Genomic DNA, 24,879 nt, shown 5'->3' on the forward strand with positions numbered 1-24,879 from the left:
CCTTTTGGTTGGCTTTGGAATCCAGAACCCAAGCTGAATATATCCCAAATGAATGGTTATGAATCCTTTTTAGAGGCATAGGTTGGAAAATTCTGGAATGTTTTAATCATGAAGAAAAAATTTAAAGGACAGCAAGCCAAACACTCACAGATGTGTCACTAGCTGTGATAAAGGTGAGCATGTCTCCTTGTCCCTTGTTATAATATTGTTACCCTCATTTTACAGAGATGGTGGTGACTTCCCCGGGGCTACATGGCTCATAGATGTTGGAGCTGGGATCTGACCACCTGATTCATACTATGCAAATTTTCAGGTGTCTACCCAGAATGAGGCCTGGTTTTTAGCTTAACTTCTTAACTTCTAGAGCTGCACCTCATTTTTTTTTGAGGGAGGGAGAGGTACAGATATACCACCTGTTTTTGAAATAAAATATTCTTGGAATGCAGCCACACTCAGTCAGTGACATGGTTCCTGTGACTACAGTGGCAGAGTTGAACACTTGTACCAGAGAGGAAATGGGCCACAGAGCCAAACATATTTACTACCTAACCACCATAAGGGATGTTTGCTCATCCTAGCTTTAAGGCAACAGGTTTCACACAGCAGGGTATCAGGCAGCGTGATCACAAATACAGGGCCTAGATGTCCCCACAATCAGAAACCCTGGAGAGGGGCTCCCACTGTGGTCCTCCCTTCCTCCTCCCCCCCCCCATTCTTTTTGGATACAGAATTTCACTGTGTAGTGCAGACTGGCCTCAAACACAAGACTCTTTGTTAGCTTGCTGAGTAGTGAGATTGCAGGTATATGGTCACTTGCTCTTTCCTGAAGATTATCCCAAGTTTAGAAGACTGGGAATCGCTGCTTTAGAAGGCCATGTGATAGACAGTAGGGCCTGACAGCAGCCGCTGAATACATGTGTTAATGGCCAGCAATATTATTTTATCCTGAATTAATTAATTAATTCACTCATTTATTTTGTGTGTAGTGTGCTTGTGCCTGTGAGTGTGAGCACGCGCCTGTGAATGCCACCTTGCGTGTGTGAGGGTCAGATGGCAACTTCTGGGAGTTGGTTCTCTCCTTCCACCACATGATTTCCCGAGATCCAACTCCAGTCTTGAGTCATAGAGCAAGCACCTTATCCACTAAGTCATCTCACTGGCTCATGGTTAGTAATGCTTTTGAAGGAACCCACTCTCTGGCCTTCTAAAGGCCCCTCTTGCGTTATAAAATATCTCATGTCCTTGTGGGAGTATTTTCCCCAGCTAGTAATGGCTCTGACGATGGAGTGAGGAGCAGCCTCCGACATCAGAACAGCTGATCAGTTTCTCTGATGTCTGCGACGTGGGGCAGAATGCTGCAGGATCAGGCCAGCATCAGCACCAATTAGCTGGACCCGTGTTGACAGTGAAGGTTGTGTCCTCCAATGTGGAGGGCGAGGAAGCTGCCGGGGGGGAAGAGAGCAGCCAGGTCCCCTGCAGAAATGGGGCATCAACAACTGACAGGAAATCAGGAGTGGCAGCTCACTCCGAACCCTCCGGAGGATGCAGGGGCAGCAAGCCCGTGGGAGGCTGTCCTGCCAGCTGACTGTCACACAGATTTTTGTTGACGTGGCACACGGGCAACAGGCCTCACTTTTCAGGAAAACCTAACTCTTACTCATCCGACACCCATGCGGCATCTCCAGGTTCTAACTGCTGGGAGATGTGGAAAGAGAGGAAGCCATTTCTTCTGCTTCCTGTGTATGGGTCTGGAGAGGCACCGAGTCCCAGAGCCTTTCACTATCCAAAGTACGTGTGTGGCCCTGGATCCTGCTTATGAATTATGGTGGCCATATGTGCTCATGCTAACTCCCGCAGCATATGAGCATATATGCAAAAGGTCTGCAACCTGATGAGGGTTGGACAAACAGAAGAAGCTGTCTTGTATTAGCCATAGAAGTAAACTTCATGATGCCCAAGGTTTCTCTAAAATACTTCAGTGGTGTGGGCTGCAATAGATGCACTGGGAGAGCGGGGTGATTAGAGCCTTCACTGGTGCTTAGAATGGAGGCTGGGCAGGGAATGTTTCCTCAGTCCTGCTTCCTGAACTCCGTGTCTAGCCCTCCCAGATAAACTCCGTGGCAATCGCCCCACATGTGAATTTGAAACTGTTTGGTGGTCCAGACTACGCCTTGCACGGTCCCAACTTAAAGGTCAAGATGATGCTATTGCCTGCACAGAAGAAGGGGGAGGCAGGAGCATGAAAACTCATCCAGTGGAAGGAATCTCACCAGGTCGGAGGGGAGAAAGTACCTTGTTAGCTAAACGGGACTCATCACGCTTCACAGAAAGCTGCCGGGGCGGAAACCTTCCAGGCTGTCTGTATTTCTGCCACAGCCACTGGTGGGCAATGCGTTTGCCTTCTCTGGGTCTCAGTTTCCTCATCGGGATCCTGGACCATTATGGGTGGGATTAGGGTTTTGAGTGATATTTTACAGAGCCCTGAGCTTGTCAGGAGGTGCCCAGCGCTGCTCAGGGTGGGGACAAGGAAGAGGTGAGGCTGTGCTAAAATTAAAGCTGGAAACAACGGTACTAGATGGTCTCTTCAATATTGTCTTGATATTTAGAAAAAGAAAACACCAACAAAACCCTTTTTATATTGAAATCATTTAAGACTCACAAGAATTTGCAAAAACCAGTACAGCCTGTTCCCGTGTGCTCTTCGCCCAGCCTTCCCCAGTGAGAACATCTTACATAAGCACAGCGTGTTAGTGGAGCGGGGACACCACGGCTGCCCCGCCACCAGCTGACTGCAGGCATCCTGGGGTCTCCAGACTTTCTGTGCGTAATTACAGCACGAGGGCTTGCATTGTACAACATATGAATTAAATATACTGTGCACTGGGGAGGGAACACAGTCCTGTTTGCTGAGCAAATATCACCAACTTGGGTAGAACAACAGCCAAGGACCATCTGCTTCCTGTCCACGAGATGCGTAATCGCTGGATCTCACGTGAAGGGGTTGAGGAGGGTGACTCCAAAGATCTAGTCAAAAGTCAGAGTGGAAAGTTTCTCTCTAAGTAAAGGAAATACACACTGTGTCTCAACCTCGGTGAGCAGTTCTTTGGAACAAACTCATTTTGAATCTCTGGCTGACCAAGGGCTCAGCCAAGTGTGCAGCCACTCTGGGTCACGGGGAGGTTGAAAGGCACCGGGCTGCCAGGTGGAGAGGTACCGGCCACAGAGGGAGCTGAAGCCTGAGTTAGTGTGCTTCTGTCTAAGTGGTGCAGGTCCCCGGGTCCTCAGCAGCGTTGGCATTCTCTGTCACATCCATAAGCCCTGGCACCTTCATCTTCCAGCAGCACCCAATGTATCTCACCTATGCCCTTTCTTGTGATGGCTTCCACGGCCACTGCCACCAGGATTCTCCCTGCTGCAGCTCATACAGGGGCAGTAAGAAAGACCACTGTTTCCTTTCAGAGGACGGGGACTCTCTCTCTCTCTCTCTCTCTCTCTCTCTCTCTCTCTCTCTCTCTCTCCAATCTCAAACAGAAGAAAGCTCCAAACTGACACTGCTAAATTAGTAACTGTGACAGAATCAAGACGAATACTAAGTTTTAAGTATGAGCTTTATCTCTGAGCTCTCTGGAAAGCAAGGTGAGCAGGCAAAACAAACAGAGGAGGCGTCTCTGTGATTTCAACGCTGCCCAAAGGTCTGCCCAGCTCTCCTGTGACATCCCTCTTGTCTCTTACATGGTACCTTCACCAACTATACAGCAAAGCAACTATATCTTAACAGAACTGCACTTTCACCCCACTCGGCTCGAAGGTGCTACAGCAGTGGTTCTCAACTTTCCCAACGCTGTGACCCTTTAATACGGTTCCTTGTGCTGTGGTGACTACCCAACTGTAAAATTATTTTTGTTGCTACTTCATAATTATAATTTTGCTACTGTTATGAATTGTAATGCAAATATCTGATATGCAGGATATATTCAACCCCCCAAAGGGGTTTTGACCCACAGGTTGAGAACTGCTGTTCTAGAGAAAACCATTCCATGGGTAAGGTGTAGTAAGCTTGGTCACAGCACACAAAGAAAGGCCTGTTATAAACTCCACTACGAATGAGGTTAGAAGTCCTTTCCTTTGAGTGAAACATGTGTAAATGTTCCTTTTAACTTCTTGAGGCAGCCTCTACTTGAAGGGAGTATAAAATCTTCTGTCCTGCATCACAGGCCCGATATTACGTTATAATAGACCAGACAAATGCTTGACTCAGAAGTGTCTGTTGCATGTGTGGCTGCGTCAAAAACGGAGGCTTTGAGTACACTGCTTCTCATCAGCACAAAGGAAATCTCGCTCACAAATCTAAATCTGGATTCCTTTCCAAAAAACAACCAATGGAAAAAAAATGCAAGTTCTATTGAAAGCATCTGTTAGCCTGTATCTTATTTCTTAGTTCTAAAATATAGTAACTCAATCAGCTTTCCCTGGAAAGCCTTCTCAACATCCCTATCAAGATGTTTCCAAGACTTCCTCCTCCTTCTCCATCATCATCATCATCTTCTGAAATCAGTTAAAAACAAGCCCTTAGTTCTGTACATCCTAGGTCCTTCCTTTCTGGACTCTATGTCTGTACGGAAGACAGTGTGCTCTAGTTGTGTTTGCAATCTCAGTCTTCAAGGATGGAGAGTGGTCCAGCCACAGGTAGAGGAAAGCCTCTGGAGGAATAGATGCTCCCTGAGCTGCAGGAGGCAGGCAGCTGTTAAGGATGGAGATGAGGATGGCCTATACAAGCAGACACTTCACATGCCCTTCTCATCTGAGGAGTAAGGAAGGTCAGCTTTTGGGGTGTGTGTGTGTGTGTGTGTCTGTGTGTGATCCCATCCTGCATTTTCTACCCATATCTGAATTCCTCCCTCATGCCCTGGAGGTTTCTCAGAGAACCCAAATGCCTGTCCTTGAAGGTCTCAGGGTCGGGCTTTCTGAGTTCCTGGGCCAGGCTGTTTTTAATCCAGTGGCGCTCTGGGGCGTGACTTCCTTGTGCAGCTCCTCCAAGCTGCTTCCTCTAAATACCAAGGAAAATTCCCTGTTCTCACCATCTGATGCGTTCTCATGAATCATACTTGGAAGCCAGGCTTGGGTCTAAATGTCACCCGCATGCTGACTGCATAGGCAACACCGAATACACTACTCCGAGGGTAAAGTTGGCATCATTACTGTGAACTGAAATCCTTAGGAAGCTGGGCTTTTTCCTCTTTTAACTCCATGAGATGAAACAAAAAACCAAAAACAAAACCAAAAACAAAAACCTTATTAAAATTTTTGGTTTGTTAACAAAAGCTGCAGGTATTACCAAAGCCATGGTTATTACTGAAATCATTACATTCTGTCTCAACCTGTAAGAAAGGCTCAACTCTATAGTCTTTCTTAGAGGCTGGATCCCTCTCCATGGGAGCTTTAGGATGTACAATGCTGGCTAGGGGTGTAGCTCAGGGGTAAAGTTCTTGACCCCAGGACTGCAGGAGGATCAGAAATTCAAGATCAACCTCGGCTACAGAGCAAATTTGATACCAGCCTGGGATACATGAGACTTGGTTGTAAACAAAACAAAACGAAACTAAACAAAAACAGAACTTTGTCTTTGGCCGGGCTGTTGTTCCTGTAAACGTTGCTTATTTATGAAAGAACTCTTATGTCTGGTGGCAGGAATTCATTTTGGTTTTATAAAGCGGCCTCATTTTATTTTGGTGAATAACATCTTTAAAATAAATTAAAAAAAATTCTTTTTAGATTTAGTTTTATGTTTATGAGTATTTTGCATGCATATATGTGCATTACACGCATGCCTGGTGCCTGTGGACATTAGAAGAGGGAGTTGGATTCCCCAGAACTGGAATTACTGATGGTTGTGAACCATCATATGGGTGCTGGGAACTGCTGGGAACTGAACCCTGGTCCTCTGCAAGAGCAGCAAATGCTCTTAACCACTGAGCCGTCTCTCCAGACCCAAATATTAGTCATCTTTATAGCTGGGTTAACTTGTCAAATCAGGCTTCATTAGTAGGATTCTTAAGATTTTTTTTTTTTTTTTCCCAGCTGAGCAAGGTGCTATCATCACATTTGAATCCACCAAGTCTTTAAAGTCCACATAATTCTCCACCAGCAAGGCAAATAACTACTAAATAAATTGCAATATACTTATAGTGTTGAGTACTAACTATGTAATAGTTAAAGCAAATTAGCTAGCTCTTTCTGTAACAGCATGGACTGAACACCAAGAACTATTGTCTGACAAAAAGAGCGAGTCATAGCGTCAAACATAGGCTAGAGTGACATTTATGTCAAAACCAGAAACATAAACATGACCCTTCCCCCAGAAAACAAGGGCACGGCTTTTCTCTAGATAGAGAGTTGTAAGTGAAATGCCTCCAGGAAGCGTAGGCATCAGAGCCAAAAGTGGAAGGGCACTTTGAACATTATCTGAGAAGATGTGGGGAACAGATGAATTCATACATTTTCCTTGCATCCCAAATGATGGTGAAGTCCTGCTGAATACATTTAGTTACATTTTATCTGGTTCACAAGATGTCATCTGCATGTTAGAGAAACTGAGGCACACTTATACCTGTAGTTTCTTAAGCAGCCTACCCAGAAGGTGCCTACAGGAGGTAACTCTGAGAGCATTCGGCAGCACAGTCTACATCTTTAAAAGGTTGTTATGGGGTTGGAGAGACAGCTCAGAGGTAGAGAGCACTTGCTGCTCTCCCAGAGGATCTGTGTTCAGGTCTCAGCACCCATGCCAGGAATTTCACAGTGACCTGTAACTCTAGTTCCATGGAATCTGACACCCTCTCTTGGCCTTTGCAGACACCCACATGCATGTGCACATACCCCACCGACACATTAAAAAAAAAAAAAAACAACTCTTTTTTTTAAAAGAAGGTATAGTATGGCTTACATCTTCCTATTTTGTATAGTGTATGTCCACACCATTTTTAGACATTGATATATGTATGTATGTCAATCAATGTCCTATGCAGTATAAACTTCAAATTATCAAAGAATCATTGACAGTTTATGCAACTCTGATATTAAAATATGTTTTAGATGTGAAAATATTTACACAATAAAACCTAAGCACTATTCATTTGAAAATAAGCATACTTGCAGGGCAGTGGTGGTATATGCCTCAGAAGGCAGAGAGGCAGGTGGATCTCTGAGTTCTGAGTTCAAGGCCAGCCTGGTCTACAGAGTAAGTTCCAGGACAGCCAGGGCTACACAGATAAACTCCGTCTTGAAAAAACAATACAAAAGAGAAGAGAAGCATACTTTTTAGCTATGCTTCTTCATTTCTTTTTAAAATTTGCTGTACACCTACTATGTGTCAGTGGCACATACCAAGTGGGAAAGACTCAAGTGGGATCTTTGTCTCACTGAGGACAAGTTAATTTATGCTGTATAAACAACCACTCTAGTGGCTAAACACAGCACTTCTTTCTCTTCCCTTTGAGATCTTCCTGACAGAAGAGCCCCTAACAGGGGTAGACCCAGGTCTTCTTGCAGAAGATAAAGGGCAATACTATTCAAAGTCTCTTTCATCCCTCACCTAAAAACAGTGCCATCATTTCTCCTGTTTCATTGGCCCAAGTAAGACACATGGCAGAGCTAGAAGTCAACAAAGCAGAGCATATATAACTTCTTCCCCAAGTATGGACAACAAAGATTTTGAACAATATCACCCACTCCTCACAAAGAACCTCAGCAGGTTCAGTCCCAACTTCCATTCTCTGCTAGCTGGCAGAGAGCCACTGAATGGGCTCTGATGTCTAGCTTGGGGGCTGAAGTCCAACTGAAAACAGCCCTAAGTTGGTGATGCCAAGAGAAACCATCCACCATTCAGATACCATGAGTGAGCACAGCAGCAACAGCCCACGTCCACATCGCCTGCCTTACCACATCATCCACTTCTCACTCATCTACCAGTGGCTCCAGGGCAGGAGCACCTGATGCTCGTGGGGACTGGGTGTTGGTGATGGGATGGGATGACCAAGGGATGAAGGGGCAAATGCTGTGTGGGCTGGACCGCAATCAGGGCAGAGGAAAAGAAGAACAGGAAAACAATGCAGGAGGCAGTTTCACTTTGGGCACAGCCTGACTCTCAGTGTGTGTGCGGGAGGCTCTGCTTCCTGGGAGGAGGTAAATGTCACACAGCAGGACTCAGGATCCATGGGCCTCTTACAGGTGAAGGAAGAAAGGGAGGGAGGCAATAAATACAACATTGCACACATACAGCTTTATTTTCCTACACTGTAATACTCGCAGTTCATGGGAGATTTTTATTTAGAAAATAAATTTATTTGTTCTTGTATTTCTATATTGAGTCCTCCAAGGAAAAATATCATTTATATATTATAATTCTTTTCCCATTTAGTTAAGTATGTTGATCACTTTACCTAGACTTATCATAACCAATAATAGTAATTTTTATTAGAAAAGTATCATATTTAAATGCCATTAACTTTTTTAAATTAGGAAGTAGCATTGGATTTATAAGTTACAAGAACTATGTAAAGCAGTGGTTCTCAACCTTCCTAGTGCTGTGACCCTTTAATACAGCTCCTCATGTTGTGGTGGCCCCCAGCCATATAATTATTCTCATTGTTATTTCATAACTGTAATTTTGCTGCTGTTATGAATCGTAATGTAAATATCTAATATATAGGATATCTTATATGCAACCTCCGTGAAAGGGTCGTTCAGCCCACAAGGGGTCTCAACCCACAGGTTGAGAACTGCTGATACAGAGCATTACAGGGATGCTCTGACCTGATTTTCTCCCGTGTAGGTTTAGAACCAGAAGCAGGTGTTGGTCTAATGCTATGGACAGGCTTTGCACAGACTGCATCCCACTCATTCTGAGCAGAGTTCCATGAGGCTTGAGATGCAGGGCTGCTCATCACTAGTTCCTATGCCCTTCCCTCTTCCAATTATGCATTCCCTACCCCTAACTCATGACAACCATGGCTCCGTTCATTATTAAAGTTTAATAGCATTTTTAAAAAGCACCAAATAATGTCTATGCTAATTACAGATTTGTTTGGCTCCAATGTTATGGCTTGAAAATAAAATAAAATAGGAATACAGGAAGCATCCTAATTACGCAGATCCATGCCAGCCCTCTACAATTTGTGTCTTAAAACATTTATGGCCAAGTTTATAAGACTATCTGAGAATAAATCAGAGATAAATGGAAATACACTTACTCATGAATCTCTAAGATTCCATCATCTTTGCTAGTCTATAAAAGACAGAGCAGAGTCAGGTCATTGTGTGAGAAGTCCTGCCACCAAGGACTTCTGCCACTTCAGTGATGGTCAGGGATAAGTTTTGAAGTCCAATATTTTTTTTTTTTTTTTTTTTTTTTTTTTTTTTTTTTTTTTTGGTTTTTCGAGACAGGGTTTCTCTGTGTAGCTTTGCGCCTTTCCTGGAACTCACTTGGTAGCCCAGGCTGGCCTCGAACTCACAAAGATCCGCCTGGCTCTGCCTCCCGAGTGCTGGGATTAAAGGCGTGCGCCACCACCGCCCGGCGAAGTCCAATATTTTGTATTTGCAAGATAACACTTCTGATGTTTGATGCTTATTTCTGTCATACCTGTGAAGTAAACACTAGTTGCAAAAAGTTTGCTTGTATGTCTTTTTTTTTTTTCCGAGACAGAGTTTCTCTGTGTAGTTTTGGTACCTGTCCTGGATCTCGCTCTGTAGACCAGGCTGGCCTCAAACTCACAGAAACTTGCCTGGCTCTGCCTCCCAAGTGCTGGGATTAAAGGCATGTGCCACCACTGCCCGGCTTGTATGTCTTGCTAATAGTGTCCAGAGGTTCCCCAGCAGCTGGGATTGACACATATAGAGGAGACAGAAGGTGCAATCCTGTCTTTTGAGATTGGAAGTCCAATGGGCAAGGTTCTGTCTTCAGAGATGTCTGATTCCCCACAAAGCTATTGATCAGTCTCTGGCTAGCTCTCCCGCACTACCCACTTCTAACTACAAGAGAGATGCCACTTCTTTGGTAGTATCTGATCTTTTTTGCTTTAACCTCATTTTTAAAAAATGTACAGTTTATAGTAAAAATATTAATTATTCCAATTTTTAAGTTAACTTTCAATTGTTTACTCATATGTATATTTATATAGGCAAATTATATTCATGGCAAAAACTAGATATAGTTTTGCTGAATCTGACAAAGGCATAGCTAAGTTGGAAGAAACTATAACATTTTGGTATATTTAATTTAACAAAGATGTGAGAGACAAGAGCAGGGGGCAGAGTATTTTCTAAGCAATCATGCTTAGTAGACTGGCCTGGGCTTTGCTTAACCTGACAATTCAAATAAAGTTGTTTCTGTCACTATAAGGCAGTGTCCCATCTAACCATGTGACATTTTGTGTATGGATGTACTGTGGCTGATTTAGCCAAGCCCCAATTCCCACACATTTAGGTTATTCCCAAATAGTCACCATTTAAAGCATCAGGACCAACAGGATTTATAATCAGACCTGGGACAAGACCCCTGTCAGTTCCTTGGGAGAAAAGTCAGAAGTGGAGACCTCAGACCAAACAGATGGATACATAAACTACTAAAGCTGAGAGCCCCTGTCTGTTGTAAGAGGCTCTGCTTTTGACCTGGCTGCTTTGTTCGAGTCTGATGGGTGCTGAGCCCTGTGAATAAGCTCGAGAGTTAACCCTCTTGTATGTGAGCCCACGTGACAGGTGAGCTAGTGGGTTCCAGGTCAGGCTTCCCCGTGTGCTTAGTGACCACTCATGCTGTCAGCAGACATTTTCTCCTTCCCGTCTGTAGCAAGTTCCTGACTCTTCGTGATGAGATTTGTTTTTTGTCTAGGGATATGGTCTTGTGCTAAGGAGAGTGCTATACCACTGAGCTACGCTTCCAGAGCCCTTCTTTTTTTTAAATTTCACCTGATATTTTATCTTATTATTTCATTTTTGAGGTAGGTCTTAAACATAGCCCTGATAGTCTTCAGGTAGCTGTGTAGACCAGGTGGGCTTTGAACATGCATTAATCCTCTTGCCTCTGCCTCCTGATCACATGCTGGAATCACAGGCACGTGACATCATGCTTGGCCTAATTTTTATTATTTTTAAAACAGGGTCTCATTAAATTGTCCATGTGACCTTGAATTTATTCTGTAGGTAGACCTTAAACCTGTGTTCTTCCTGCCTCAATCTCTCTGGAGAATTTATTGCACTTTTGATTGAGTGGAACCTTTCATTCCTTTTTGAAAAGTAGGGACTGAGAAACACCAAAGGTCCCTTTATTTTTTTATTTTTTTTTTTTTTTGATAGCAAACCTTCAACAATTTGCTAGTTACCGACAGTTGTCCCAAGCCATAAAGATACAACATCTTAGCTAGGCATGGTGTTACATGACTTCAATCTCAGCACTTGGGAGGCAGGGGCAGGCAGATCTCTGAGTTCCAGACCAGCCTGGTCTACAAAGTAAGTTCTAGGTCAGCCAGGGCTACACAGATGTAGTTATAGCCTGTTGTGAATTTCCCGGCACTTGATATCATACTGATCAGCTTTGACAGATAATGACTAGGTAGAGGCCCTTCCACCCACCCCTCAGGCATGAAAAGCACTGTCCCCAGTATAGGTCCACTGTCCCCGTGCTTGGCCTGTTCTGCATCTGACTTTAAACGTCCCCCCTTAGTTCTGCCTAAGCATCTGCATTGCTGTGTGCCAGTGGCTGAGGGTCACACATTGAAGGAGGCTGGCCTGCCATCACCCTCCCTCCCTTTGCTTAAACAATAGGAGACAGCACCAATGCATTTCCTTCTGGCTGTGACTTTAAATGCATCCTAAGAGTTGCCTCCAGAGCTCAGTCTAAAACAGTGACAAAAATAGCGGTCCTTGTTGAGATGCCCCAATCCTCCATCCGAACCCACTGGCACTATTGTTCATCTATTATAAAAATGCAAAGTTTAGCTTTCTAGGGGAGTATGCAGAAACCTAAAAGATTTGGAATTCTTTGTTTTGTTTTGTTGTTGTTGTTGCTTGTTTTCTTAAAAGGAGAGCAAGAGATCATCACCGTGAACAGACTCTTATTTCCACCTGTAGCAAACAGTTGTGTCTAACTGTTTGCTTCCCTTTTCCCTCTGCAGAAGGAGGCCCTGCCAGGGGCCTAGAGTGAAGTGGACAAGAGGGGTGTGACTTTAGACACATTGGCACATATGCCCTTAAGGATAATGCTTCTTTTATTTGGGGAAATAGAATTTTTAGAATATTAAAATTACAGTGTTTCTATCTTTTCCCTGCTAACCAGCCCAACCTTAGAAGAACTCCACATGTAAGAGAAGATGGAAATATAATCAGCATGGTAACCTATGAGCCTCTGGAGCCAAGGAAAAGGCAGCCCCAGTCATCCTCATGGCTCCCCTATGGGGCCAAGCATTTGGAAGCACGTCGACAGTTTACTTGTCTGTCCCTCAGTTGTAACAGAACATAGTCAAAGGGGGGCAGGCAGGAAATGAGGCTGAGTAGATTTAGAGGTCAGCCTCACTTTTGAAGTTATCCTCATGCAGGGTTAAAGAAGGACCATCTCTATTTTAAAGACAAAAGAAAAGAGGCTAGAAAAATAAATTCCATCAGGATGCATAGCTACTATGTGGTAAGATCAGAATTTCAAACCACGCCCTTTTTTGCATGCATATGTATGCATATGTAGGTCAGAGGCTGACATCAGGTGTCTTCCTTGAGACTCTCATTTATAAAATAGGGTCTCTCACTGAATCTGGAGTGCACAGATATGACTAGTCTCCTCAGCTTGCCCTGTCTCCACCTTCCAAGTGCTGGGATTACAGACAGGTCACTTCACCCTCCTGGCTTTTGTGGACACTGGGGATCTGAAGTCTGTTTATCCACTGAGCCTTTGAGTCAGTCAATGGGCCCAGCTCTGAGTCAGATGCTGAGCCCATGGTAGATGCTTGGAACATGTTAGGCTCACACTGCCATCAGAAGAGACACACCGTGTGAACACGCCAGCCTTTCCCTACATGCAATTGAAATGGACACAGAGCAGAAGGCTAGATTCCCTCAATGCCAAGAAGCAGCATGTCATGACACAGAAATAAGGACAAAGACATTATTAACTGTCCCTAGATTCCAACTCCTGTTCTTACAAATGTGTCCAAGTTGGAGTAGAATGACAGATACCCTTTAAATCCACTAGAGGGGAATAGAACAACGTCCAGGGATGCAAACCAAACCATTTACAGGTTTGTCACCCCCAGAATGGGGAGGGGCCCTTGCTGTCACTGCTCTGCTGATGACCTGGGTTAGAGGTTAAGTCCTGCTGAGATTTTCTTCAGCCTCTAAGACACATGGAATTCAAACAGTCTGTTCTTTCCACAAAATGTTTTTTTTTCTATTATTCTCAGTCAATCTTACATTTGACAGTTAAACCAAATGTAATGCCTCAGATAGTCTACCTGGTATCTGTGTGCAGACATATTTTGTGCATATACAGATTTAGGCAGGAAGGTAGTGTGTGCCAACATGGGAGTCTTCCTCATGGTATAGAGAAGGTCAAGGGTTTGCTTATTAGAGAAACTGATGATTGGGCTTAGTGCTAATAGAGCCTCTCCAACAACAGAAATGTATTTTTATCTGCACTACCCTAATACAGTCACCACCAGCTACGTGTGGCCCACTGAGCGCTTGAAATGTTCTGACTTCTACACTTTGGCTGTAGGACATAGGGAGATCAGTCTCAAACTAACTGGGATACTCCTCCCTTTAGTGAGCTTTCCCAGTGCTGGACAGGGCTATACAGGCTGTTGGAGGAGTAACGATATTACCGTGGTTATCCAGTGCTGGACCCTGCATGCCACAGTACCAACCTGCCAGGCCAAAGTTGTACATGGATGCAATAATGGCATGACTGTTATGGGATAACTAAGCATTTTCTGATTTAATTTGGGGTCGTCTCCGCAGGAGGGAATTAATTTCACAGCTGGTACAATAATCCTGGTCAAAAGCCCCTGGCTGATCATCCACCATAAGAAGGACCTGCTATTATTAGTTTGCTTAATGGCCATGCTGTCCAATTGTCTTAAATGTTTATGTTTATGCCAATGAACATAGGCTGCTCTCAACCTTGGTCAGAGAAGTTTCTTTCTGTCAGAAACAGCAGTCAGTGCAGGGATGCCGAACTGGCCAAAGTATTGAGATGATAGAAGACTTAGTGCTCACCCCTAGTTGGGACATCTCTATCTGAGATGCAGACTTAGTGCTCACCCCTAGTTGGGGCATCTCTATCTGAGATGCAGACACTCAGTGCTCACCCCTAGTTGGGACATCTCTATCTGAGATGCAGACACTCAGTGCTCACCCCTAGTTGGGACATCTCTATCCGAGATGCAGACACTCAGTGCTCACCCCTAGTTGGGACATCTCTATCTGAGATGGAGAGACTTAGTGCTCACCCCTAACTGGGACATCTATACCAACCTCACCCAAACCCCACATGTAAGAAGCTCAGGGAGCGTCACAGAAGAGGAGCCAGGAAGAATGGTGAAGCCCAAAGACGGGGAGGAGTGCTCTGAGAAGCCGTCTTCGGGATTTGACATGGCCTTTCCACTGCACTCAGGAGCTCACAGCAAGGGTGGCTACCTTCTCAAGACCTCAATAAGTCAAGATAGGCAAATTCTGAAAGAGATGAGAGCAGTGCTCTCTAGGCCCCACCTCCTAATGAGAGGCTACAGGCAGTTGATGGCTGCCAGGGGATGGAAAACCATTTTTCTTTGGCGGTGTAGCTACTGGTAGGTTGCCCGGGCTCTAGTACACTGGTTTTCAACTTTCCTATTGCTGTGGCCCTTTAATTCAGTTCCTCATGTTGTAGTGACCCCCAACCATAAAATTATTTTCATTGCTACCCCATAACTAATTTTGCTACTGTTAGGAATCAGGATGTAATTATCTGTGTTTTCCAATGGTTTTAGGCCATATCTGTGAAAAGGTCATTTGACCTCATGAAGGGGTCGTGACCCATAGGTTGAGGCTGGGCCCATACCTATGTACTTATGGGCAGCACTAATTAGACTTAGTGGGTTATTAAAAAAGATGATGATGACACGAAGTTGGGAGGGGTGTGTTGGAGGAGATACAGGGAGAGTTACATGAGGGAAGTAGGGAATGTTCATGTATACATGTACAGAATTCTCAAAGACTATAAACTTATTATTCAAAAAGAAATGTGGTAACTCCTACTGGGGAGCTGAAGTTCTAAGTTTGTGTTTACTTTTAATTCATGCAAATGTAAACAGACACAGGTGGCTGCTGGCTCCTGGACTGGAAGATGCAATTTTAGACTTCTCTTCCCTGGGAAATCTTGTTTGTTCAAACTAACGATCACTTCCCCTCCTCCTTGACCCAAGTACCATGATGGTAGGTGGGCTGTTGACTCTCCACAGGATGGCTATGGTTGGGTATCCCTTCTGAACTTGCCTTTCATGCTAAGACCCCACCCTCAGCCCAGCCTAAGCCCAGTGTGATGGCTAGTCTTGGTTGTTAACTTGGCTATCTGGAATGAACTACAATCCAGAAATGGAGGGCACACCTGTGAGAGTTTTCTTGTTTTTTTTTTTTTTTTTGGCTTGGTTTGAAGCGGGTGAATCCCTTTCTAGTCTGGATCTTTGGTACGGGAAGACACAGACATTTGATATAGATCTTGAAATGGGAAGACCCGCCTTTAGCCTGGGCCATACCTTCTACTGGAAGTCTATATAAGGTCACAGAAGAAGGAAGCTTTTGCTCTTTGGCTGCTTGCTCTCCACTCCTTCACTGGCATTAGAGCCCACTTCTTTGGGACTGAAGCTTCTACTAAAGACATCAGCCTTGTAGACTGAGCAACTACTGGGTTCTTGGACTTTCTGTTCAAACTCATTGTTGGATGCTGGACTACAGCCTGTAAGTCATTTCAATAAGTCCCCTTTACACACACACACACACGGTGTGTATGTGTATATATGTATGTATGTATGTGTGTGTGTGTATGTATACATATAAGTATATATATTCATTCTATAAGTTTTATTATTCTAGAGATCCTGACTAATACATCCAGGTTCGAAGCTGCTTTTTGTATTTTCCTTCTCTATCCCTGTCATCTCCTCTTCACACTCTCTGCCTACCTCATATCACTCCCTTGTTCCACCCCCACCCCACACTTTCCATTAATCACTTAGTCTAGCCATATCTGACAAAATTTATTTGGGTAAGCTTCAAAGGATCACAAGTAGTTATAATTATCCACATAGGAAAATTCTAGACCCTTTATCCGACAAGGACAACATCTATTTTCTGGTGTGAAGAGAGAGCATTTCACCATCTTTGTACCAAACAAAAGGGTGTGGTGAGGCTTTCCCACTAGGATGCTGGATGAGAGAAAGTCTTAATATCAGTCCTCCGGGAAACACGTAGAGAAGTCTGAGTATGCCATGGAGCTTCCACATCAGCTCCTTCCTGGGAAGGGCAGCATCTTCATGTTTATTGAGCTCAGCACCACACAAGTATTATTCTGATACTTTCTTTTCTGGGGGATGTTGATTTTCCAAGGTCAAAAAGAGAGAAAAGAAAAGCACAGTCCTAAGGAAGGGTGAACATCACAGGTCAGATCTTCTTACAACTCCTTTGAAGGTTCTTTGTAAAGCTGTTATTATGTTCTCGAGTGCAGATTAAATGGGGTGAGACACCTTCTGGGACCTCCATCTGTGCTGCTATGTTAAGTTTTTGGTTGTAAATATGTCTGTAATCGGCTTGACTCTGTCGTTGTTGATCTTATTTCTCAGATTACAGCTGAAGATGGCCATTGTCTGTGGGCAATTAACTCTGAGCCACCCTGAATTCATGAGGATGGGAGGAAGGCTGGGCTGTAATTTGATTCTTATTCTACTTCATGTGTGTGTGTATGTGTGTGTGTGTGTGTGTGTGTGTGTGTGTGTGTGTGTGTGGTCAAATGCTGGGTGTCTTCCTCATCATTTTTTTCTCCATCATTCTCAGCCTTATAATTTTGAAACAGGGTCTCTTCATAAGGTTGAGTCTCCCCAGTTGTCTGGACCGGCTGGCCAGTGGGCTCCAGGGATCCATCTGTCCCCAAGCCGTGAGTGCTGGAATTATAGGCATGCATCACCATGCCAGGATTTACTTGTGCGCTGGGGATCAGCCCTCCAGCTTGCCCAGCAAGTACCTCATCACCTGCGCCATCTCCCAGCCCTGTTCTATTCCCCCCACCAGACCTTGCCCTGACAAGGACTCTAAAGCTAGCTGAAAAGCCCTGCTAAAGGACCCCAGGTTCCTGTGGCACACCCACCCAGATGGTTTCCGGTGAGACTGTCCTGATGACATCCGGGACCTCTATGTCCCTCTAGGCACCAGAAGCTCTTGCCCTTCCTTGTGGTCCTCTGATGTTCTATGACATTTTCAAGGAGAACAACAGGCTGGCTATAATTTATCTGCCTGCAAAGTGCATCCTGCTGTGTCAATGAACCATGTATTGTAAACATTGTTTGTGCTCCACTCTCTCCAATAGACATACGCTTGTAAGGAAACCTAGTTTCAGTGAAGATGTGAAAAGAGCTTTTTTGTTTGTTTTTAAACCTCCCTCTCTCTCCCCCCCTCCCTGTCTCCTTCCCTCCCTCCTGCCCTTTCTCTCTTTCTTTTTGAGACAGGCTCTCACACTATAGCCCATGTTGACCTGGAGCTCCTTTGTCTGTAATGTAGGCTGGTTTCAATCCCACAGCAATCCTCCTGCCTCAGCATCTAGAATGCTGCAATTACAGGCTGGTACCACCATGCTCAGCTAGATTTCTACTTCTTATGTGTAGGAAATAATGCTCCTGGTGAATTTTAAGTAATCTAGGTAGTTGGGTTTAATTGACTGTAATAGGCTTTACAATTGTAAATTTGGAGCAAAGAATGTATTTAAGTACAGAGATTAAGTGCAGTTTGCAGGTCCCTAGAGAAGAAAGAATTGCATTTTAAAATGCTTCAGTCGTTAAAATTGTGTTGTTGATTAGTTTCTAAGGGACATACTCAAAGACACACTGGAATTTCAGATCTTACAGTGTTCCCAAGAACATGCCACTTAATACAACTAAACACCCAGTCTTCTCTTGGATTGGCTCTGTGGTATCCCTGAACTTCCAAGATGTAGTTTGCTGGGACAGCTCAACGAATCCAACAGGGAGCCCCTCTCTTCTGGCATGAACATGACGGCCACGGCAAGTCTTCTCTGGAGAACAGTCAGTTCCTCTGCAGACCGGCTCTTGGTGGTTAATGCTGATAGGAGAGATGCCAGCATCACTAGAACCAAGTCACTGAAATTGGCTAAACTCATGCTGATGATGGATAAAGCCTTATTTTTACCCTTTTGCTAGAGGTCAACTTCATCATGGTGCTTCAGAGCTGAGTTATTTTCAGATGTTCCATGATAAAATGTGTTCCGAGCCTCAAGGCTATTTTGTTAGCTGAAAGATAGATCTATTCCCTCTCACAAAACATGCACTGAATAATTAAGAAAAGGATGGGGCAGAAATTGCAGCTCCCCAGGGAAAGAAGTACGCATACACTTCCTGAGGCCCGCTGACAGAGAGCCATCTGAACAGCAGTGACACTAAAGATGTCCTTAGTTTGACTCCTTAGAGCCGCTCCACTTGGGGCTGGGGAGGTGGCCCAGTGGGTAAGGTGCTTGCCGCACAAACATGAGGACCTAAGTTCTGATCCCCAGCCACACATAATAGGTGGGCATGGTGGTATGCTTCTGCAAACTCCTGCCCTGGGGGAATGGAGACAGGACCCCTGGGGCGAGCTGGCCCGCCAGTCTAGACAAAGCAGCTTCAGGCTCAGTAAAGGACCTTGTCTTAAAGAAATAAGATGGTAGTGATTGAGGAAGCCACTCAACATTGACCACTGGCCTCCAAGTGCACACACACACACATGCATAGACCATATACACACTTAGACACACACACACACACACACACACACACACACACACACACACACGGTTAAAAAAAGCAGGCACCATCCCATCACCACCATTTTTAACTCTCCCATAGCAAACACTTGTGATGCTCTGACTAAAATGCATTCCTCCTGTTTTCCCTGTTATGAACAGACCCTGATTTTTGTTGGAGTGACAACAGGTTCAGCTGACAAAATATATTTCCAGGATTCTCTTCAGTAACATAGCTTTGGCCAACCAGATCCTGACACAAAGCTGTTGGGCGCTTATGGAAAAGTTATATTATCCAGTTACAGGCTCTTCCTTGCTCACCTCCTTTCTCTACCTGACTGGAGGTGAAGTGGCCATTTTCTGACCAAAGACAACCCACTTCCTCTTCTTAAATGGAGCTTTGTGGCAAATGAAAGAGGTGGAGTTATCATAATCTCAACACCCCCCACACAAAACAAAACCAGGCACCAGCTTTCTAATGAGTGGCAGGGCAGCTGTGTAGACTTTATCCATCTTGCTGGCCTTTGTTAGAACAAAGCAGAGTGGATGGCTTCTCTTACTGCTACTTAGGTAGCAGGATGACACAGAGTGGCTGCGTGTTGGAAGCCAAATGGTCCATTCTCCACAGAATGGGTACTTATCTGTGAAATCCTTGACTCCATATGACCACTGAGGCACAAACTAACATCATATTCAATCTCCTGCACTACTTGATAGCAAAGAGAATGCAGAGAGAACTACCTTCCAGACCATATCCAGGCAGTGTTACTCTTCCCATTTCTTTTCTCCTTCTCACCCTCCCAGAGGCTTAGAAGAGACAATCATAAATCTCTTCAAACATCTGCTAATGAGCTTTTTGTCTTGAGACACTTAGTCGGGGAGAGAGAAGGGATTGGTTTCAACACATTTGAGCTTTGCCAAAAGCTGAGGCTCTGAGGGGTTTGCAGGGCACTGCCATCTCTCATGGGCTTTCACTTCATGGATGGAGATAATGATATTCATTTGAGGGGAATATTATGCCCTTCTGTTGCATACACAAACCAGCCTTAATGGATATTTTTTTACAACTTCCCATGGGGAAAATAGGCCATGTGAAAGTGCCAGGCATCCAACTGTCACTTCTTACCAGGGACAAAAAGGGGGAAAAAAATCAACAGCCACACTTAGAGACAGCTAGTGACTGCACTCATTGCTAAGAGCGCCTAATGCTTTGCCTGTACACGTAGCTTTGGGGCTACCCTAGTCCTAGAGTCACTTGGAACCCACGATGCCTGCCAGAATCACAGGCCCATCTGGAATAGCTTATTTGGCCAGGTGAAGGAAATAGAGTGAGGAGAGACTCCACTGTGCTACTTTTTGCAAGTAGGGCTGGCTCCCATAATGCAACAGTTCAGGAGACTCTGAAGAAGCGGAGACTTCTGCCTTCTGCCCAACAACTTCCTGACCTGAGATCCTCCAATGACCAAGATTACAAGGGGGAACCTCAAGGACCATGGGACTGTTTCCTAATCTGAAAGCCTCTCTCATTCATGAAGGAAGGGCATGCGATATTCAGGGTTAATAATTCACTGAGTTTTATTTGTACAGATCACCCACTCCTTACCTATTTTATAGGAAAAATCTAAAGATCTCAGGAATGAATAAGAGAACTATGAAGATGGATGGGTGGGTGGGTGGATGGATGGATGGATGGATGGATGGATAATAAGATGGGTGGATGGATAAAAGATGGATGGGTAAAAGGAAGGGTGGGAAGGACTGGAGGCAGCCATGTTTATTTCTGAGGAAGGTGGGTACAGTCTCCTTGCATTTCTCTTAGGTATTTAGCAAAAGTCCATGTCCCAGCTGAATGTGCAGAATGCAGGAATGGTATACAGAAGGAAGCACCTCTTGGAATACAACATCACTTCAGCCACCAAATGTTTTATTCAGGTCTATGAGGAAGTTTCAGATACTCCTTTTATTTTTTTGTGATTTGATGTTTGCTGGTTGTCTCTGAGGGCCCTGGAGCATCTTCAAAACTATCCCTGGTACTAAAGTTTGTTTTTTGTTTTTTGCCTTTCCAAGACAGGGTTTCTCTGTATGGCCCTGGTTGTCTTGGAACTCAGTCTGCAGACCAGGCTGGCCTGGAATTCACAGAGATCTGCCTGCCTCTGCCTCCCGAGTGCCGCGATTAAAGGCGTGTGCCACCACCGCCCAGCTGGTATTAAAGTTTAAAAATTCATAATAATAGGCTCCTGATAATCTTCGTATGTATATATATATTTTTTTTCATATATATATAAACATATATAGAAATGAAATACATAGAGAAATGAATGAATGAGCACATGAATGAAAGATTATTTAAAAGAGACAATCTCAACATTGTCACTACAAGACTCTTGTAAGAGAGTGCTCAAATGATGAAATTCTCCCACGTAAAAATTAATGTGTTGTCTTCTGACCCTGCACATGTTCACAGGGAATGAAAGTTCCATTGAACCTTCAGCAAGAACGTCAGTGACTACGAAGAGCTTGGAATGTTACAAGTCCAGACCCAGATTAGCTTTAGCCCTGGGAATAGCCATGTATTTGCCTTCCTCTGTGTGTGCGCTGACATCTTTGTGACCATTAAGTCAATCCTTTGGACCGTACAGACACCTAGCCCTCACCAACCACAAGGCTGAGCATGCCATCAGATGGCATCTGAGGCCTATAGCAGAGACTCCCACCTTTGCTCTTACCTGCCTACCTGATGTATTTTACAAATGTCTTGCTTTATGTCTTTTTTTTTCTGTTACTATATAAGCTTCCACATTGGTACATGGAATTTTTATTTTAGGTTATCTAAATCTCTGTCTCTGGCCATGGTCACTCCTATTTGGCTCCAGGATAAACTACCGCTAAATCCTCTATGAGGTGAGAGTTATGTTTTGGGGTCAACACTATGAAGCAATGTTTTTGGGCCCAGGAAGTTTCTTGAGAACACACCCTGATGGCTCCTCAAAGGCCTGACAAAATTTCATCACTGGCTCAAAACAACGAGAGTTTACTCTCCCATTGTACAGTAGGCCATTCCTAGGGTCCTGGAGTCTGAGGAACGCTTTACTTCCAGTGTTCTGTGATTGCTAGGAGGGCTTTAAAAAGGAAGCACAGCAGGCAGCAAATAGTTCCAAGGAATGCCAGCCCAAATTCAATAAGGTTTCTCGAAAACTGAGGTTAAACAGCTAACCCGCTGTGGCTGCAGCCAGGAAGCCACCTCAGTTCCTTCCTTATTTGGGTCTGAGCTTCCCTAGCTGGAGGCAGATCAGCCGGGCTGACAGCTCCAAGCCAGCCCATGCATAATTCACCAGAATGGATGCAACAGGCCCGTCAGGGACAAACCTTGGCCATTCCCTGGTTCACTATCAAATCCTGCTCTCTGTTTGATCTCAGTGGTCCTGTAATCTTCCTGCTTTGATAACAATGGAGCTGGTGTAAATCAGCTAACAAGAGGAGCCATCTGGGGGCGGACAGGTGAGGGCCCTCTGAAGAACAAAGTCTGGCTTCAAACCCAGCCAATGAGCTGGGAGAGGGAAAATGCCACAGAACTAAATTACAGACAGGAAGGAAACAGCTGGTACGAAGTCGGTCGAAGGACACGAAACTGCCCAGAGGTTCCACCATCTGAGGAGCGAGTCCATCATCCTGCCCCCACCAGACCCTGGGATGAAACGTCTGCCTGAACATTGGCTGCCTGTGATCCTGGGACCTCGCATTTTCCACCAGGAAAAGACAGACTGACATGCCATAATGAGCTTCCTATCACTGCTTCACAGGCCAATTGTATAAATGTTCTGGTTAATCAGAATTATTAATAAAGAACTTACCTATTTATTTTTAATCTCACGAGCTGTGTTAGTCAGGGTTCTCTAGAGTAACAGAACTTATTGAATGAATCTCTCTCTCTCTCTCTCTCTCTCTCTCTCTCTCTATATATATATATATATATATATATATATATATATACACACACACATATACATATATATATGTAATGTATTAAAATGACTTACAGGCTGCAGTTCAGCTAATCCATCAATGGCTGGCTGTGAATGGGAAGTCTAAGAATCCAGCAGTCGCTCAATCCATGAGGCTGGATGTTCAGTATAGTATAGTTCAGAATAGGCTCTGATGCCAGTGAAGAAATGGACTTGCTTACAAGCAAGCAAAGAGCAATTTTCCTTCTTCCAAGTCCTTATACAGGCTTCTAATAAAAGGTGTGGCCCAGAATAAGGTGTGTCTTACCACCTCAAGATCCGGATTAAAGGTGTGTCTTTGCCCATTTTGAAAGATCTGGATTAAAGTTGTGTCTTCCTAACTCAAAGATCCAGATTAGAAGTAGATCTTCCTACTTGAAATTAAGCAAAGATCCTTCACAGATGTGCCCTCCATTTTGGAGTTTTAGTTCCATATGTAGTCAAGTTGACAACCAAGAATAGCTATCATGTGAGCCATTCAGTACCTTGCATCCTTGGCATTCCAACCTGTGACCGAGTCACATAAAAAGCTTAACTTCTTGTTCCTACAAAGAGGCTGACCATGACTGATCTTGTCACTGACAGTCACTAGAAGTTCCCCATACTTCTAGAGGACACCTCATAGGTCCCAGCCCTCCCCCCACCCCTCAGTCTCCTCACCACATAGCCTTGAAGTTCCTCTGCTCCTTCCCCCCACCCTCCCCATTTGGATCCCTCTGGAATACAGGCTTATGGCACTTAACATGATAATAGCCAATTAATTAACTGTGTGAAGATGGCTCGGAGAGAATCTGTCTCATTAGAGTAGTGCCTGCACCACGTGGTCTCCAACGTCTTGGGAAGAGCATTGGTATCTGGGGACATGCTTTGTTCAGCTCTAAGTCTAGCTCTGCGTGGTTCTCAAGGTGAAGGGAGCAGCCTTACCTGCCTGGTCAGGTGCCTGAGCTCAAGCAGACGCACAAGAGACCTGCGATGTGAACCCCGTGACTAAATGAACTAGGGACTCAGTGCTCCTGAGGGGCCAGTCATTGCATCCTACTCTGGTTCTGAAAGAGGAGGGGTGTTCTCTGAGACATTCAGCTGTGTTCCGGTGTCATGGTGGGACTAGAACCGAGTCTCAGCTCAGTGTGTGATGTCCTTTCCCATCATCATTGCTGGCAGGGAGAGGAGGATGAGGACCTGTAGAGCCGCTCCAGTGCGAATTTACTTCCATGTGCTACGTATATTTCTAGGGTTGTAATTTCACCTCATTCTTCCCTACTGGACAGGGTCCAATTCTGACTGGACCCTGAATGATAAAAAGGTCAGTTCTTCCTGCCATCCGAGACTAGGATTCAGAAGAGAGAACTGAGTCTTCCTGACTGAAACAAGATGGAATGGTTGAGCCGGGCATGGAGCAGTTTTCCATGGTTCTGTTTATAAGGAAAGGACTGAACAATGTTGGTCTATAAGTAGAGGGCCCCAGGGAGGCTCAGGAGGTGGCTCAGAGGGTAAAAAGTTTGCTGCTCAGGCACAAGGACCTGAGTTCAATCCCCAGCATCCACATAAAGAGCCAGCATGGCAGTGGGCACCTGTCATGCCAGAGCTGGGGAGAACAAAACAGAAGGGTCCTTGGGGCTCACGGTCCTGCCAGCCCAGTAGGATCATGAGCACTAGGTTTAACGAGAGGCCTTCCCTCAAAATATAAGGTAGAGAAGAATAGAGGAAGACACTCAAGGGCAGTCTCATGCTTCCACACCCACAGACACATGTATGTACACACACACACACACACACACACACACACACACACACACACACACACGGTCCTGAGGTACCACCCACGTTTCTCATCATGTGAGTTGTAGGTGGGTGTAGGTTGAGGAG

The 24,879-nt window shown here is 44.7% G+C and overlaps 1 protein-coding gene across 2 annotated transcripts in view; it reads right to left on the reverse strand.

The window, feature by feature from the left end:
• Positions 1 to 24,879, reverse strand: part of Prkca (protein kinase C alpha) — a 400,362-nt gene that overhangs the window by 123,633 nt on the left and 251,850 nt on the right. The window lies entirely within an intron of this gene.

Source organism: Peromyscus maniculatus, chromosome 8 (assembly GCF_049852395.1).
Source record: "Peromyscus maniculatus bairdii isolate BWxNUB_F1_BW_parent chromosome 8, HU_Pman_BW_mat_3.1, whole genome shotgun sequence".
Lineage (NCBI taxonomy): Eukaryota > Metazoa > Chordata > Mammalia > Rodentia > Cricetidae > Peromyscus > Peromyscus maniculatus.